Consider the following 12779-nt stretch of genomic DNA (forward strand, 5'->3'; position numbering starts at 1 on the left):
TCAGTGGAGCTGTTGCTTTGTTTTTCTCTGCTTTATTTTTCTGTTTAAAGAATGGTGGAGAAGCATGTGTGCTGTGGTCTGGGCACTTGTTTGATTAGGATTTGAAGCTTAATCAGTGGTGGTTTGGGTCTCAGTGTTCACAAAGCACATATTCCGCACAAAAGAACCTTTGTACATTGTCTAACTGCCACTGGAAGAAAAACCTTTGAACTAGAAAGTGTACCATGGCATTTAAAGAATGCAGTTACATTTTTTCAGACTATTGTGAGATGTGTTTCCTAGTCCAATTACGTCATATTGTACAAAATGATTGGTCTAGTATTATCCATTTGTCTAGCATTTATTAATATGATTGTACAATATTAATTTTGAACAGTTTTATATGTGGTGCTATGATGACTCTGGCTCAACTTTATAGCTTCTGGTTTCATTGCCTACCAGGCCAGCAAGGACATTTAATAATCTCAGACAGCTAATTAATTCTCACTAGGAAACAAATAGTTTCCATATTGCATTGTTCCTTCTTGCTAGTAGGCACATTGTTCAAGGCTGAGAAAATGTTTTTGTTTTACTACATCTGTGTTTGCTGCCATTCAGAGAGCCCATTAAAATAATTTATCAAAGATCCTGTATGTCTAGACGGTATGTTGGTATACACAGGCAAAGCTGGGCCAACTATTGCTATTATCTTGTTTTGTGTCTCTTAAAAGCTCTGTCAAAAGGATATTACTCAAAGGCTGCCTTCCTCTGTGTCTTAATGCATTAGAGAAAATGGATATAGTGTGTAAAAGGCAAGGTCACAGCACAGAGGTACCAAAGCGTCTTTGTTTTGTCTAGATCCAAGTGCAGATTCTCCATTTTGCAGAGGTGCCTGTTTGAGCCTGAGTGGTACTGTTGTACTGACCCAATCCTGCAGTGCCCAGAAGTGAGGTCTTCCTAGACAACTTCACTTAATTGTGTGCCTTAAACTTTAAGGCACACTGAGATGGGAGTAACTCCCATTGAATAGCGTGGGATTTACTTCTGAGTAAACATGTGCAGGCTTGCTGCAAGAGACCTGATTGGATGTGAAGGAAATCATACACCCTTTTACTTGTACACAGCAGGCAGCGGGTTGACTGCACTCCATTCTGTTAATTGTTTTTAATGTTCATTTTAAATGAATTTTTAAAAGTTTGTAAGTTGTTGTGACAGACAGCCTATGTACTGAGCATGGGGGAGGGTGTTAAATGTCAAAATAAGAGAAAGAATTGCATTATACTGTGGCGATGGTGTTGGGCAGACCGGCATTTTGATAGCCTTCACTGTTTCACATATTTGTAAGTTAGAAACCTAGATCCCGGTCTTTTAGGATGTGGTATATACATCTAGAGGCTGCTCTACCATGAGGCAAGGAGAGGCGACTGCCTTGGTAGCAAACTTTGGATGCCATTAAGGGTAGTGGAGCGGAAGAGGTGGGTCTTAGGGGACATAATCCGCAATCCAATGAAGGCCTTGAAGCCATCAAGTACATCAGTTAGATGTACCCGCTATATTGGTTTTAAACAAACAAATACATAATAATATAATAATAATTTTTACCTTAACTATTCTTACCTTGGATTCCTGCGTTGAGCAGGGGGTTGGACTCGATGGTCTTGTAGGCCCCTTCCAACCCTACTATTCTATGATTCTATGATTCTATGACTACTGATGGTTGTCATTGTACGATTGTATTTTCATGTTGTGTTTTCAAATAGTCCTTAGGTTGCTCTAAGCCAACCTAATCTAATCTCCTTCTCCTCCTCCTCCTCCTTTTTGTCTGCTTTTTATTCTGGGTTCATGGGCCAACGAGGGAGAACACAAAAAGTCTTCTCTGGTAAGATTCACTGTGGCTACAGCAAGCTTATGAATGAATACTGTATCTGCAGGGACCCAGTCTGCACATAACAGGGCCATGTGGGAGCAAGTGAGCGCACAGCCTCCTGCCCACTTGGCGCTTCGTCTTTGCATTCGGTTTAGAAAACAGTCTGTTCCTGGGTTGTTTGGTGTGATGTGTGAACCTGGAACTGTGGGTGGTGGTTGTAATTCGGCAACAAATGGTGAGCTAAAGCAGAAGCAGTTAGCAGGCGGCACACATGCTTGCTCCTGTGCAGCCCCAGAAGCCCATGGGTTAAACAATCCACGGGTTGTCTTGAGGTGCGAAGTGGGCCAGAATCTGTACATGTACAAGAGCAGTTTGAGAACTTCCTATGTGGCAGCTGCCCATGAAGCCCCAAACTGCACTCTGCTACCACCTTGAGATTGGTATATTCATCATGTCTGTATCACTCCTACAGCTATCCTGATCAATGATATTTAACCATTTCATTTCTACTAATAGTTTTTAGGTTGTAGCATGTGAAGTTTAAAGTTAGCAAAGTTCTTCCTAAGGTGAAGAATATGAGGGTATGAAGCCTTTCACCTTTTCCCAAGACTAGAGTCATCATTAGCTTCTTGCATTTAATACTTGTGGACTGAGCTTTGAAATCTGTAACAAAAGCGGATTTTGATGTGACCTTGTTCAGTGAATTGGCAAAACACACACACACACACACACACACACACACTTCAGTCAGTGGAATTCTTGGTCCCCTACCCCCCCAACCATACCATGGTATACTTTTAGGTTCTTCTTATATGACCTTTACCTTTTCTTAACACTTTTTAAAGCAGCCATTACATTATCTGGAGGTCTGGGGACCTGTGAAGGTCAAAGAGTTGGAAGAGAAACTGAGCGATAGAGTACAGGGATTTTTCATGCCTATGAGTTCAGTGATTTATCACTGTCAAAAAGATCTCTCTCACTGACCAAGGTGAACTTTCCCTGAATAACGAATGTGATATATTGGGAAAAGTTCTCACGGCTCAATCTTTTTGGCTGTTACACCAGTAAAGAAGGAGCACACTGACTGCTGGACCAGTACAGCTTTATGACATCCAAGGTATCATTAATGTTGCACTGGGAACCATGAGCAATGATACATGGAAAGGAATGGCATGTCACAAAGCACAGTCCAGAAATGGGCAAGGATGGAGTAAAAAGAATGCACCTCCATAGATTACTTTGGAGCCTCCATGGATCCTGTTGTGCTTGGCACAATCTTATATATACCTGGTATGTATAGTTATGGTGGAATTATAGTTGATATGAGTGGATATTCTCAACTGCATGTTGTGGTTTATTGTGAAATAGATGTGGGACCGTTTTTTGTTTTTGTTTTTTAAACAAAAAGCCCTTCCTGGGCTATATTGGAGGGTTTCAGCCCTAAACCTGAGCACTCTGCTGCTACAGTGTTCGTGTCTGTGTGTGTGTGTGTGTGTGTGTGTGTGTGAGAGAGAGAGAGAGAGAGAGAGAGAATGAGAATATTTTCAGGTGGGGAAAAGGAAATGGTGGGCAGGCCCCCTAACACATGAGTGGGCAACTTGTGGCCCTCCATGTGTTTTGGGCTATAACTCCCATGATCCCTTACCACTGGCTGTGCTGACTAGGGCTGATGGGAGTTGCAGGCCAACACACCTGGAGGGCCACATCCCTGCCCTAACAGCTCAAAGGATCCCGGCATGGGGCAGGGAAGGAATTAGGGCCAACACAGGCATACTGCCAATTTCCCTCCCCTCATTAGATTCTAGGCTGAAGGGAATTAAGTGGCTTCCCTTCAACCTAAGGCCCACCTGGCCCATCAAGGGATGTAGCTGTGCTGTGCACTCATGCTGCCAGAGTTCTTGAACTTCTCATCTTAGTTTTCCTCTTCCTTTTTATTTTTTAAGCCAGTATTTTTCTCCTGGCACCGCAACCAGGAAGTTCTGGGGTAAGCAATACAGAAAGGCAGGGCTTTACCAATCTTGCTGCCAACTTCCTCATTGACACCTCCTCCTGCCAGTCTATATGTGAAAGGCTGATGCTGCAATTGTGTTGAAAGTCCAAAAATGGCCACAAAGCAGGCAGTGTAAAAAGACAGGAGGACAACAGGGTAAGCGCTGGCATGTAGCATTGTCTGGATTCTCCTTAATACCTGAGCGAGCAAATTCTATCGATGCCAGAGGAAGTGGAAGCACTTGTTCTCAACAACAGATTGAACGAACTGTTACTCTGGTTCAGAAAGGCTATTCTTATGTTTCTATAGTTTAATGCCAAGTTCTGTTTTGAGAAGATAGATATATGCATTTTTATTGTTGGAGGGGCATTTTAAAGTTTTAAAAACAAAGAGTCAGGTGCATGAAGTGTTGACCTCAGGTGGCAAGTACATATGAGCGTTGAGCGGGGGAAAGGTAAATTGAAAATTAAATGTAAAAATATAGTCTGTTACAATTACATTAAAGTATAAATGTGTGCAAAATAACCACAGTAACCATTCACAAAAGGAGTAATTGATGATAAGAAAAACATCCTAGCATTGCTAAGTAGTATAAGAAATCATTATCACGATTCAAGCCATGGGTGACAGAATTGAACTTGTTGATACCTGCTAACTAAGGAGAACACTTTATACATCTCATGAAGTGGACTGCAGTTTATGAAAGTTTATGCCATAATAAATGTGTTAGTCTTTAAGTGTTGTTTTTCTGCAGCAGACTCACATAACCGCCTCTCTGGAAATTTAAAGCTTTAGTAATGCATTTTATACATTTGCACATAGCACAATTTCAACATGATCAGACTGACGTTTACTGTCCATATTTCCCCTCCTAACATATGACATATAGCAAGTTGCTATAATTCCCTCATATTTGTAGCAGGAAACCTTAAGGGAATGCATAAACCCCTCCATTAAAGCACTTTCAAGAAGCAATGTGCTTTCTAAATTCTAAATCTGACAGTTCTTATGATATGGCACAAGTAATGTCATCAATCTGTACAAGTAAAAGATCAGTCTCGTTAAGCAAACTGTGCTTTCCTGTTCTGTGGCTTACAGAAAGAAATAGATACTTAAGTCTATTGAGCTACTTCACTGCTGTTGCTTTTTCTTATGGAGGTGCTAACATTTCAGAGAACTCATTTTCCACAGAGATCAAGAACAGCATGGGAGCTTTTTTAAACAAACCTCTCACTTCACTACAACAGTCTCTTACCTGTTCTTCCCAAGGATAGCCATTTAGTTGCAAAGCTCTCTTTTCCCCAAAGACTTAAATGTAAATAAAGGTTTCCACATACTTTGAGTATTTTTAGTGGCTTTTTGTTATCAAAAGCAACATCCATTTATTTAGCTATAACTTAATTTCAGTTTAATCGCTTAGCGATGCTTTGAACATGACAAGGTCTTTCCCTCCTATATGGAGATAATTTAGTGTAGCAAAAAGGTGTGTGTTACCAAATGGGAAATAACAAGTGTTTATTTTGCTGTACACAGATTGGGAAACCAATGAGTACAGCAGTTTCATGACCATATACTTGTGGTAAATATTGAAATAACTCACTGATGATGTCAGCTCTATATGCAGCAGCAGTAAAAAAGGCAAATTCTGTGTTAATTTCTTTTAAGGAAAGCGATTCAAAATAAAGCAGTCAATAGCATAATGCTTGTATATTAATTTATGGCACATCCCCCACCAGCAGGGCAGATTGTCCACCCCATCCTAACCCTTGCTAGCTAGCGGATCTGGAGGTTAGGATTGCTCTGTTACCTGGGAGAAAGTCCCATTGGACTCAGGGAGACTTACCTCCAAGTAGACAAGCCCAGGGAAACATGTATAAAGGTGTGTGAGGTACATGATACAGGTTTACACCATTATGAATGGTGTGGGGAAAGTGGATAGAGAAAAATATATTACCCTCTTTATAACCTTCAGCTTTGGTTTATCTTGTGAAATTGATTGGTAGCAGGTTCAGGACGGACAAAAGAAAGTAATCCACTCAGTGCATAATTAACTTATGGAATTCTCTTCCACAAGATATGGTGATGACCATTAATCTTGGTGAATATTTCTTTTTTTTAAGTATTAGACAAATTCATGGATGATAGGCCTATCAACCAATGGCTACTAGCCATTAGCTAAATGGATCATCCATGTTTAGAGCCAATATATCTCAGAGTTTGTAAGCTTCCCAAAGTCATCAAGTTGCCCACTGTTAGAAACAGGATGCTGAGCTAGATGGACATTTGATCTGATTCAGCATGACTCTGCTTATATTCTTAGGTTGCGTGTGCGTGCGTGTGTGTGTGTGTGTATAAATTTTCCCCATACAGATAATATTTCCATGTAGTAAAACGTCATTTGTGTGTATGTGTTGTGGGGCGGGATCCAAACCACAATACATTTAATTAATTAATTATTAATACATTGATATAATACATTTTATTTCAGGGGTAGTGGAGAACATGCAGCCTGCAGGCCTCATATGGCCTTGGCCTTTTTTGCGACTCCCATTTGCCCCGCTGTTGCAGAAATTCAGTGTCAGGGCAGGGCTGCAGTGTTAGCTGAGGTCCAGGCAGAGCAGTGCGGCCCCCCAGCTCCTGGTCGTTGCCCACCCCTGTTTTATTTGTATGTTTCAGGCATTTATATTCCACCTTTCTGTAAAAATATACAAGATGGCAATAACAATAATAATATAAACCATATAAAAATTAAAAGCTGTTCCATCCAAAATGTCCATGTTAAAATTTTAAAAATCTAAAACAGCATTTAAAAATCAATTTCAGAACAGCAGCAATCAAGCCCCACTTTAAAAGGAAGCAACCAGGAATGCCCACTGAAAAAACTTAAGTCTTATCTGCCCTCTGGAAGGCAGGTAATAGGGACAGGCAGATATCTTTCCTTGACAGCATCTAGACACCAAATGGAAGAGGTCCTGTCCTTCACTCTTATCTCCTCATAAGGGGGAAGGGGGGGGGAACACAGAGGAAATAACAGAAGAGTGGCAACATGGAGCTAAAGGTAAACAGGAGTAATATGTTGTTGCTACAGAGGAGTTAACTTACAGTAGGGCATAGGAATTGGGCTTTATACCAAAGATTTCACAGAAAAGATGGGTTGGTGTGTGCTATAAAGATATGAACCACCATGGCTATTTGCATTTTGCCTCTATAGAAGCAGCTCTAAAATATTTGCTATTGGATTATGTCAGAACTCGATTTAGCATAGGTGGGAGTCTCTGTAAAGTCTCATCATGTGCAATACTAGGGGATGTTTGCAAGAAATAATTAGCACAAGTAACATCTGGGATTTAAATCTCTTTAAAGAAGAAATGTTTTGACTTTGATCCTTGCACTCTGCAAATCAAGGTTCCACTGAAGCACTGATAGAAGTATTTTCCCCTCACTTTTAACTACCCTTTCAGTTAGAAGAAAAGGTTTGCAAATGTCCCCCTGGGGTGCTCTGCACAGCAAGATACTTTCTGTTTCCATTGATGAACAAAAAGGCAGGAGGAGGAATATATGGGACAAAACAACTTCCAGGCCTAGTAGCAGCAGATCTGATTTTGAAAATAATGAAAACGAAGCAGGCCTTATTTCCTATGTTTTTTCAGTGTTTTATTTTGTTTGCAAGTTGCGTCTTCTAAAAGTGACAGTTGAGTGAATATATTTGTGTATGTATAGAAAATGCCTCTATCCTATAAAGGGCTAATTGTTTTGAAGTTCACACACTCTGATCCTGCACTAGGCAGCTAATACCCTTCTGTATATATGTGCAGTTGACGCAGAAAATTGAACGCACTTAGATATTGCTTCTGGGGCTGAGATAATTGGACATCAAATGACAAATCTTAGAAAAATGGCAAAAAAGAAAGATGTAAACATGGTTCATAGGCAATCTTACATTTCCTCCCTCTGCCGCACCTCCCGATGTCAACTGTACCCCATCCCTAATATGCCCACATCCAGAGCCAACAACTATAGCTAGAGGATAGTTAGGCAATTTGTGGCATGGATGCCACAAGTGTCACAGATAGTGGTGGTTTGTGTCTCAACTTCCAGGCGTATGAGAACCTGTGGTTCTGGCTATGGCATAGAAGTCAGGCCTAAATCCCTCCTTGCCTCTTCAGTACTGTGCTTCCGGCTGTTCTCCAGTTCAGTACAGCAGAGGAAAAACCACACCAAGGAATTTGAATGGGGTGCATATGTCATGTACTAGTGCATCCTGGAGTAGGACTATCTAATACATATGAAACTGCCTTATACTGATTCAGAATATTAGTCCATCTCCTCCATCTCCTAATGTCAATAGAATACTGATGAGGATGATAATTTCTTAAGCACCTTGAAAAACAAGGGCCTATACAATAAATAAAAATAGAATTATATAGAATAAAAACAGAACCCTTCCTGCAGGCTTATAATCTAAATAAACAGACACCTAAGGAACAGGAGGGATGGAGGTCAGGGAAGACAATGGAGGAAGAGACAGTGAGTTGAAATACCTCCATTGATTAAAGAAGGCATGTGGAAATAGTTACGTTTAGCCCAGCACCACCTGCTTGGACTGGCATCAACTCACCAAGATCTCTGGTGGAGGTGTTTCTCCACCCTTTTATCTGAGATCCTTTTTAACTGAATATGCCAGGGAGGAATTGTACCTGGGACCTTCGGAATGAAAAGCAGGTGCTCTGCCACTGAACTATGTCCCCTTTCCCATACTCTGGGCTTGACATGTGGCAGGCTTGTTAATAAGGTCAGTTATCACTGGGCCAGAGCCTCCAGTCAGGTAGAGCTCCAGCAAGACAGTTTCTCAGTGCTGACCAAGGGTTTTCCCCAAGGTATATCAATGTGAGCCTTAACTGTAATGCCATTCTTATTACAGTATTTCAGAAAGTGATAGCTTCTGCTGAATATCCTAAGCAGTGTCTCTTTGTGGGCATTGCTATCAGCAAGGATGATCCTTTTTTTAATGAAATATATAATACTGGCTAAAAGCAGAGAGACCGGATATTAGTTATGGTAGTGCCATTATATTCTCACTGGAGCATCAGTGGAAAAATGTTTTCTGAATCACAGATCTTTTAATGAAAATCCTGATCATAACAAAAGCAAAACACATGAGATATAACTACAGATGTGCATGAGATATTAATGGGGTAGGGTGTGGGGAAACAGACCTGGAGATCACATCAAGAATCAAAGGTGATCTGTTAGGACATGGTCTGTCTAATTGCTGTTCAAGGAGATTTTGATCATCAGGGCTAGAAAAATGGTACACATTGTTAGGTTCTGGTCCTGAGGAGAACAGAACAATATTTCGATTGTCTAGGGCAGCCTTCCTCAATGTGATGCCCTCCAGATGTTTGGGACCACATCTCCCATCAGCCCCAATGGCCAATGAGTCAGTTATGCCAAGAGTTGTAGTGCAGAACATCTGGAGGGCATCAGGTTGGGGAAAAATGGTCTAGGGCAATGAGGTGCCAGAAATTTCCATTCCTTCTGATAATAATGATGCTCATTAAACTTTCTTCAGACAGCATTCTCCCTTCTGCTCCTCAGTGCCTACAACCCAGCCTAGTGGGGCACACAGTAAAGTTGCAGGCAGCCTTTTAATTTGATGAAACAAATGTCATCCAATCAGCTGAACAAGTGTACCTATCAGTCTCATGTCACTGTGCAGCTCCTATAGGTTCTTGGCCTTGTCTGAGCATGTGAAACATCAAGACACCCAGGGTTCTGAGGTGAACGTTGGTGTCTGTCACTTATTGAATTCTTTGGAGGGCCTTGGAAGATGACAGCTGCCCATTACACAAAGGGAGAGGTAAGCTTCCGATTAGTTCATAAGCCTCACAGAAGCCCAAGATGCAACATGCGTGTCAAAAAGGCCTGCAACATATAAATCATCATCTCAATTTTCTGTGCAATGTGACACACACGCGCACAAAGGAAAGGAAAAACAGAGAGACATTTCTGAGGTTGACTGGTAGTGGGTAACCTTATTAAAAAGCCTTCAGTTTCCCTTTTAAACTGGGGCTTTGTCCATTATTGAAACAAGGAGGAACAGAGTTTGCTGTCCTGTAGAAAGACAGAGATGAATGTCCATTGGTTTGTTTTCTGAGCTGTTTGTTTCTGTGACATTTACTAACAGCCAGAGTTGGATGTGAATAGCTGACGAGCAACAGCTAAGCTATCACAATAGCAAACAAAGGGACAGTGCCACATAGAATCCTTCTAATTCTTGAGTCAGTCATGTCTCTAAAAATGACCCTAAAAATACAGCAAACTCTCTTTTCATCAAGGCAGTTTTTGTACAGTAAATGTTAGTTGCACATGTTTTCCTCAAGGCTGAACCTCTTATTGTGGGGATATTACCAGCACTGGATGTGCTATAGTTTGTACTGGGGAAATGCAATACTTCTGTTTGTGTGTGAGGGGGAGGAGGGGTTGTTGTTTTGTTTTGAAAAAATTACTTCATGGCTAGGTTTTCCCACCCTCCTGTGCTGCTGTGCATACATACTCCCCCCCTTTAAAGCTGGAATAAATCTGGGATTTTTTATTTTTAGAAAGGCCCAGAGAGTGCTACTGTGGAAGTGGCCAGCTTGGACATCATGGTTTATCATGGTGAGCCCTCCCTCTCCCCTCTGCTCCAGTATGGCTGTGAGTAGGGCAACCTTCCCCAACCTGGTGCGCCCAGATGTTTTGGACTACAGTTCCCCTCTAGATGTTTCGGACTCCTAGCATTCCTGACCGTTAGTCTTGCTGGCTGGACCAGATGAATGTAAAGTCCAAATCATCTGGAGGGTAGTAGGTTGGGGAAGGCTGGAGTAGGGGACTGGAAGCATCTGCTTCCATTTTCAGTTACCCACAGATTAGCGTGCCATGTACACTATAAACTGGTTAATCTTAACTATGGTTTGTTGAAACAGGCCAGCATCGTAGCCCATTCCTTGAAGTTTGTTTCAAGCAAACCACCATTTGTTGGATTTGGATGAGACAGCAATTTGAGGTTATTTTTTTTTTAATTAACCTCTCCTCTTCTGGCATGGCTGTGAGGAGGAGAGTGGAAAATGCACAAAACCAAGTTCCCCTCATGATAAACCATGCTTTATTGTGACATCCAAACAAACTCAATGGCTTTTTACAGTGGAGAGCCATGTGGGCATTAATCTTTTGAATGGCTCAACACACATTTAGCACCCCCATCACCTTGAGTCCTTGAAGCCCAGTGTTTGTACAGCTTGCCAAGAGTGGGATAGTAGGACACTCAAACGTATGCTAAATCGATTCATAAGTCCAACTTAAAATGTGATGTGTTGAGGGCAAAAGGTTCCCTGCATGTAGGGAAAGGCCAGCCCTGAGGGGAGTTATGTGCTTATACAGGCCAGGCATGAAGGGGCTCCCACAGAATCAGGACTGGCTCCAGGTTTGAGGGAGCCCAATGCAAAATGACATCTGTAGGGTATCTTCTGATGCTGATGGATTACTTGGCAGTGACAGGCAGTGGCACTGTGAGCAACGCTATGAGAAGCACCACCTGATTGAGTCTCAATGGATTTTAACGTCCCAGAGTGATGCTGTATCACAGGTATTGTGGAAAATTAATATGTCAGGTATACTCAGGTGCCCAGCATGCTCAGAGTGTCAGACTAGAATTGCTTTTGACTTGGGGGCAGGGGTGGGGGGCAGGGGTGGACAAATATCAGCAGTGGGTCCTGCTGGGGCTGGCACTGGCCTTGCATAGAACATTTCCAGGCGCAACTCCTTGTCCCTGCCTTGTCAACACCTGTTCTGGGTTCTGACTGCAACAGTAGAACCCTGGATTTATAAGCTGATTGGCCAGCCAAAAAGCGCTTTTGTAATTTGTTGCAGAGAAGATTTTTGTTACTGTAACCAGATCACTACCAAAATTAGTCTCTAGGAGAATTTTTGCTACCTAAAGACTGTGCCTTCTCATGGGTAGCTTAATAGGAGTACAGAAGATGGAATAATAGGTGAGAGCTGGGTGACAACTTTTCAGAATTGTACCTAGTTGCATTCTCATGGTGATTGTAATGGCTTTGCTCAGTTCAGTTTCAGTTTCAGAAGGACACAAAGAAGTTTCAAAACAACAACAACATGAAACCCATTTCTTGCCCCAGTTTAATCCATGCATTTAATGCTTTTTAGTAGGGGTTGCCTATGGAGATATGGTTGGAACGCATTGCATTTGCCCTATATTATGTATCCTTCTTATATTGGTCTTCATTGGGACTGGGTTACAAAAGAGAGCAATAAGAAGTCAAATACGGGCTGTTCTATAGAACTTTCAGACATCGGAGAGGAAGGTGTGGCTGTACCCTTCCTTGTCTTCCTTCCTCACTTATGGGCTAAACTACATACTACTTTAAATACACAGCTAATCCTCAGCTTTTTCTTTACCTCTGAGTAAGCATGCTGTCTGTATCAGGACCAGTGTACATCGGCAGGGGAGATGTAAACCTTCCCACCCAGCAACCCCGCAAATCTCTCCTCCCACTTCAGGGGCTAAAATACGGCGGAAACCTCCATTTACATCAATGAGGTTTTTTCTTTCCTTAGCCCACTAGAAAGGCCTCACATTTCTTCTGTCTCTGCAGTTATTGCAGTAACTATGATTCACCAAGCTTTGATGTATCAGTTTGCATTTGGGTTGATGGCTCCAGGAGAAAGGAGAGTAAATTCATCTTCTTCACTTTTCCTTGTGCCAAATAGTGTCTCCCTAGCAAATCACCATGCCAGTGCAGCTGTACAAAAGAGGGCACGTGAAGGGAGCTGGTGCTTTTATTCTCCTTGTCATTGCATTTGCTCGCCTTGCCCTAAAATATCACAGAAAACCATTTTGCTGCCAGTAGAATCCTCTGGGACACAAGGAAGAAATGAAAAGTA

General features: G+C 41.8%; 1 protein-coding gene across 5 annotated transcripts in view; it reads left to right on the plus strand.

Annotated features, from left to right (window-relative positions):
- The window catches only part of PPP2R2B (protein phosphatase 2 regulatory subunit Bbeta), a 390243-nt gene that overhangs the window by 303450 nt on the left and 74014 nt on the right, over positions 1-12779 (plus strand). The window lies entirely within an intron of this gene.

Source organism: Heloderma suspectum, chromosome 2, assembly GCF_057233095.1.
Source record: "Heloderma suspectum isolate Gila_16-S chromosome 2, 16-S_ref, whole genome shotgun sequence".
NCBI classification, from domain to species: Eukaryota; Metazoa; Chordata; class Lepidosauria; order Squamata; family Helodermatidae; genus Heloderma; species Heloderma suspectum.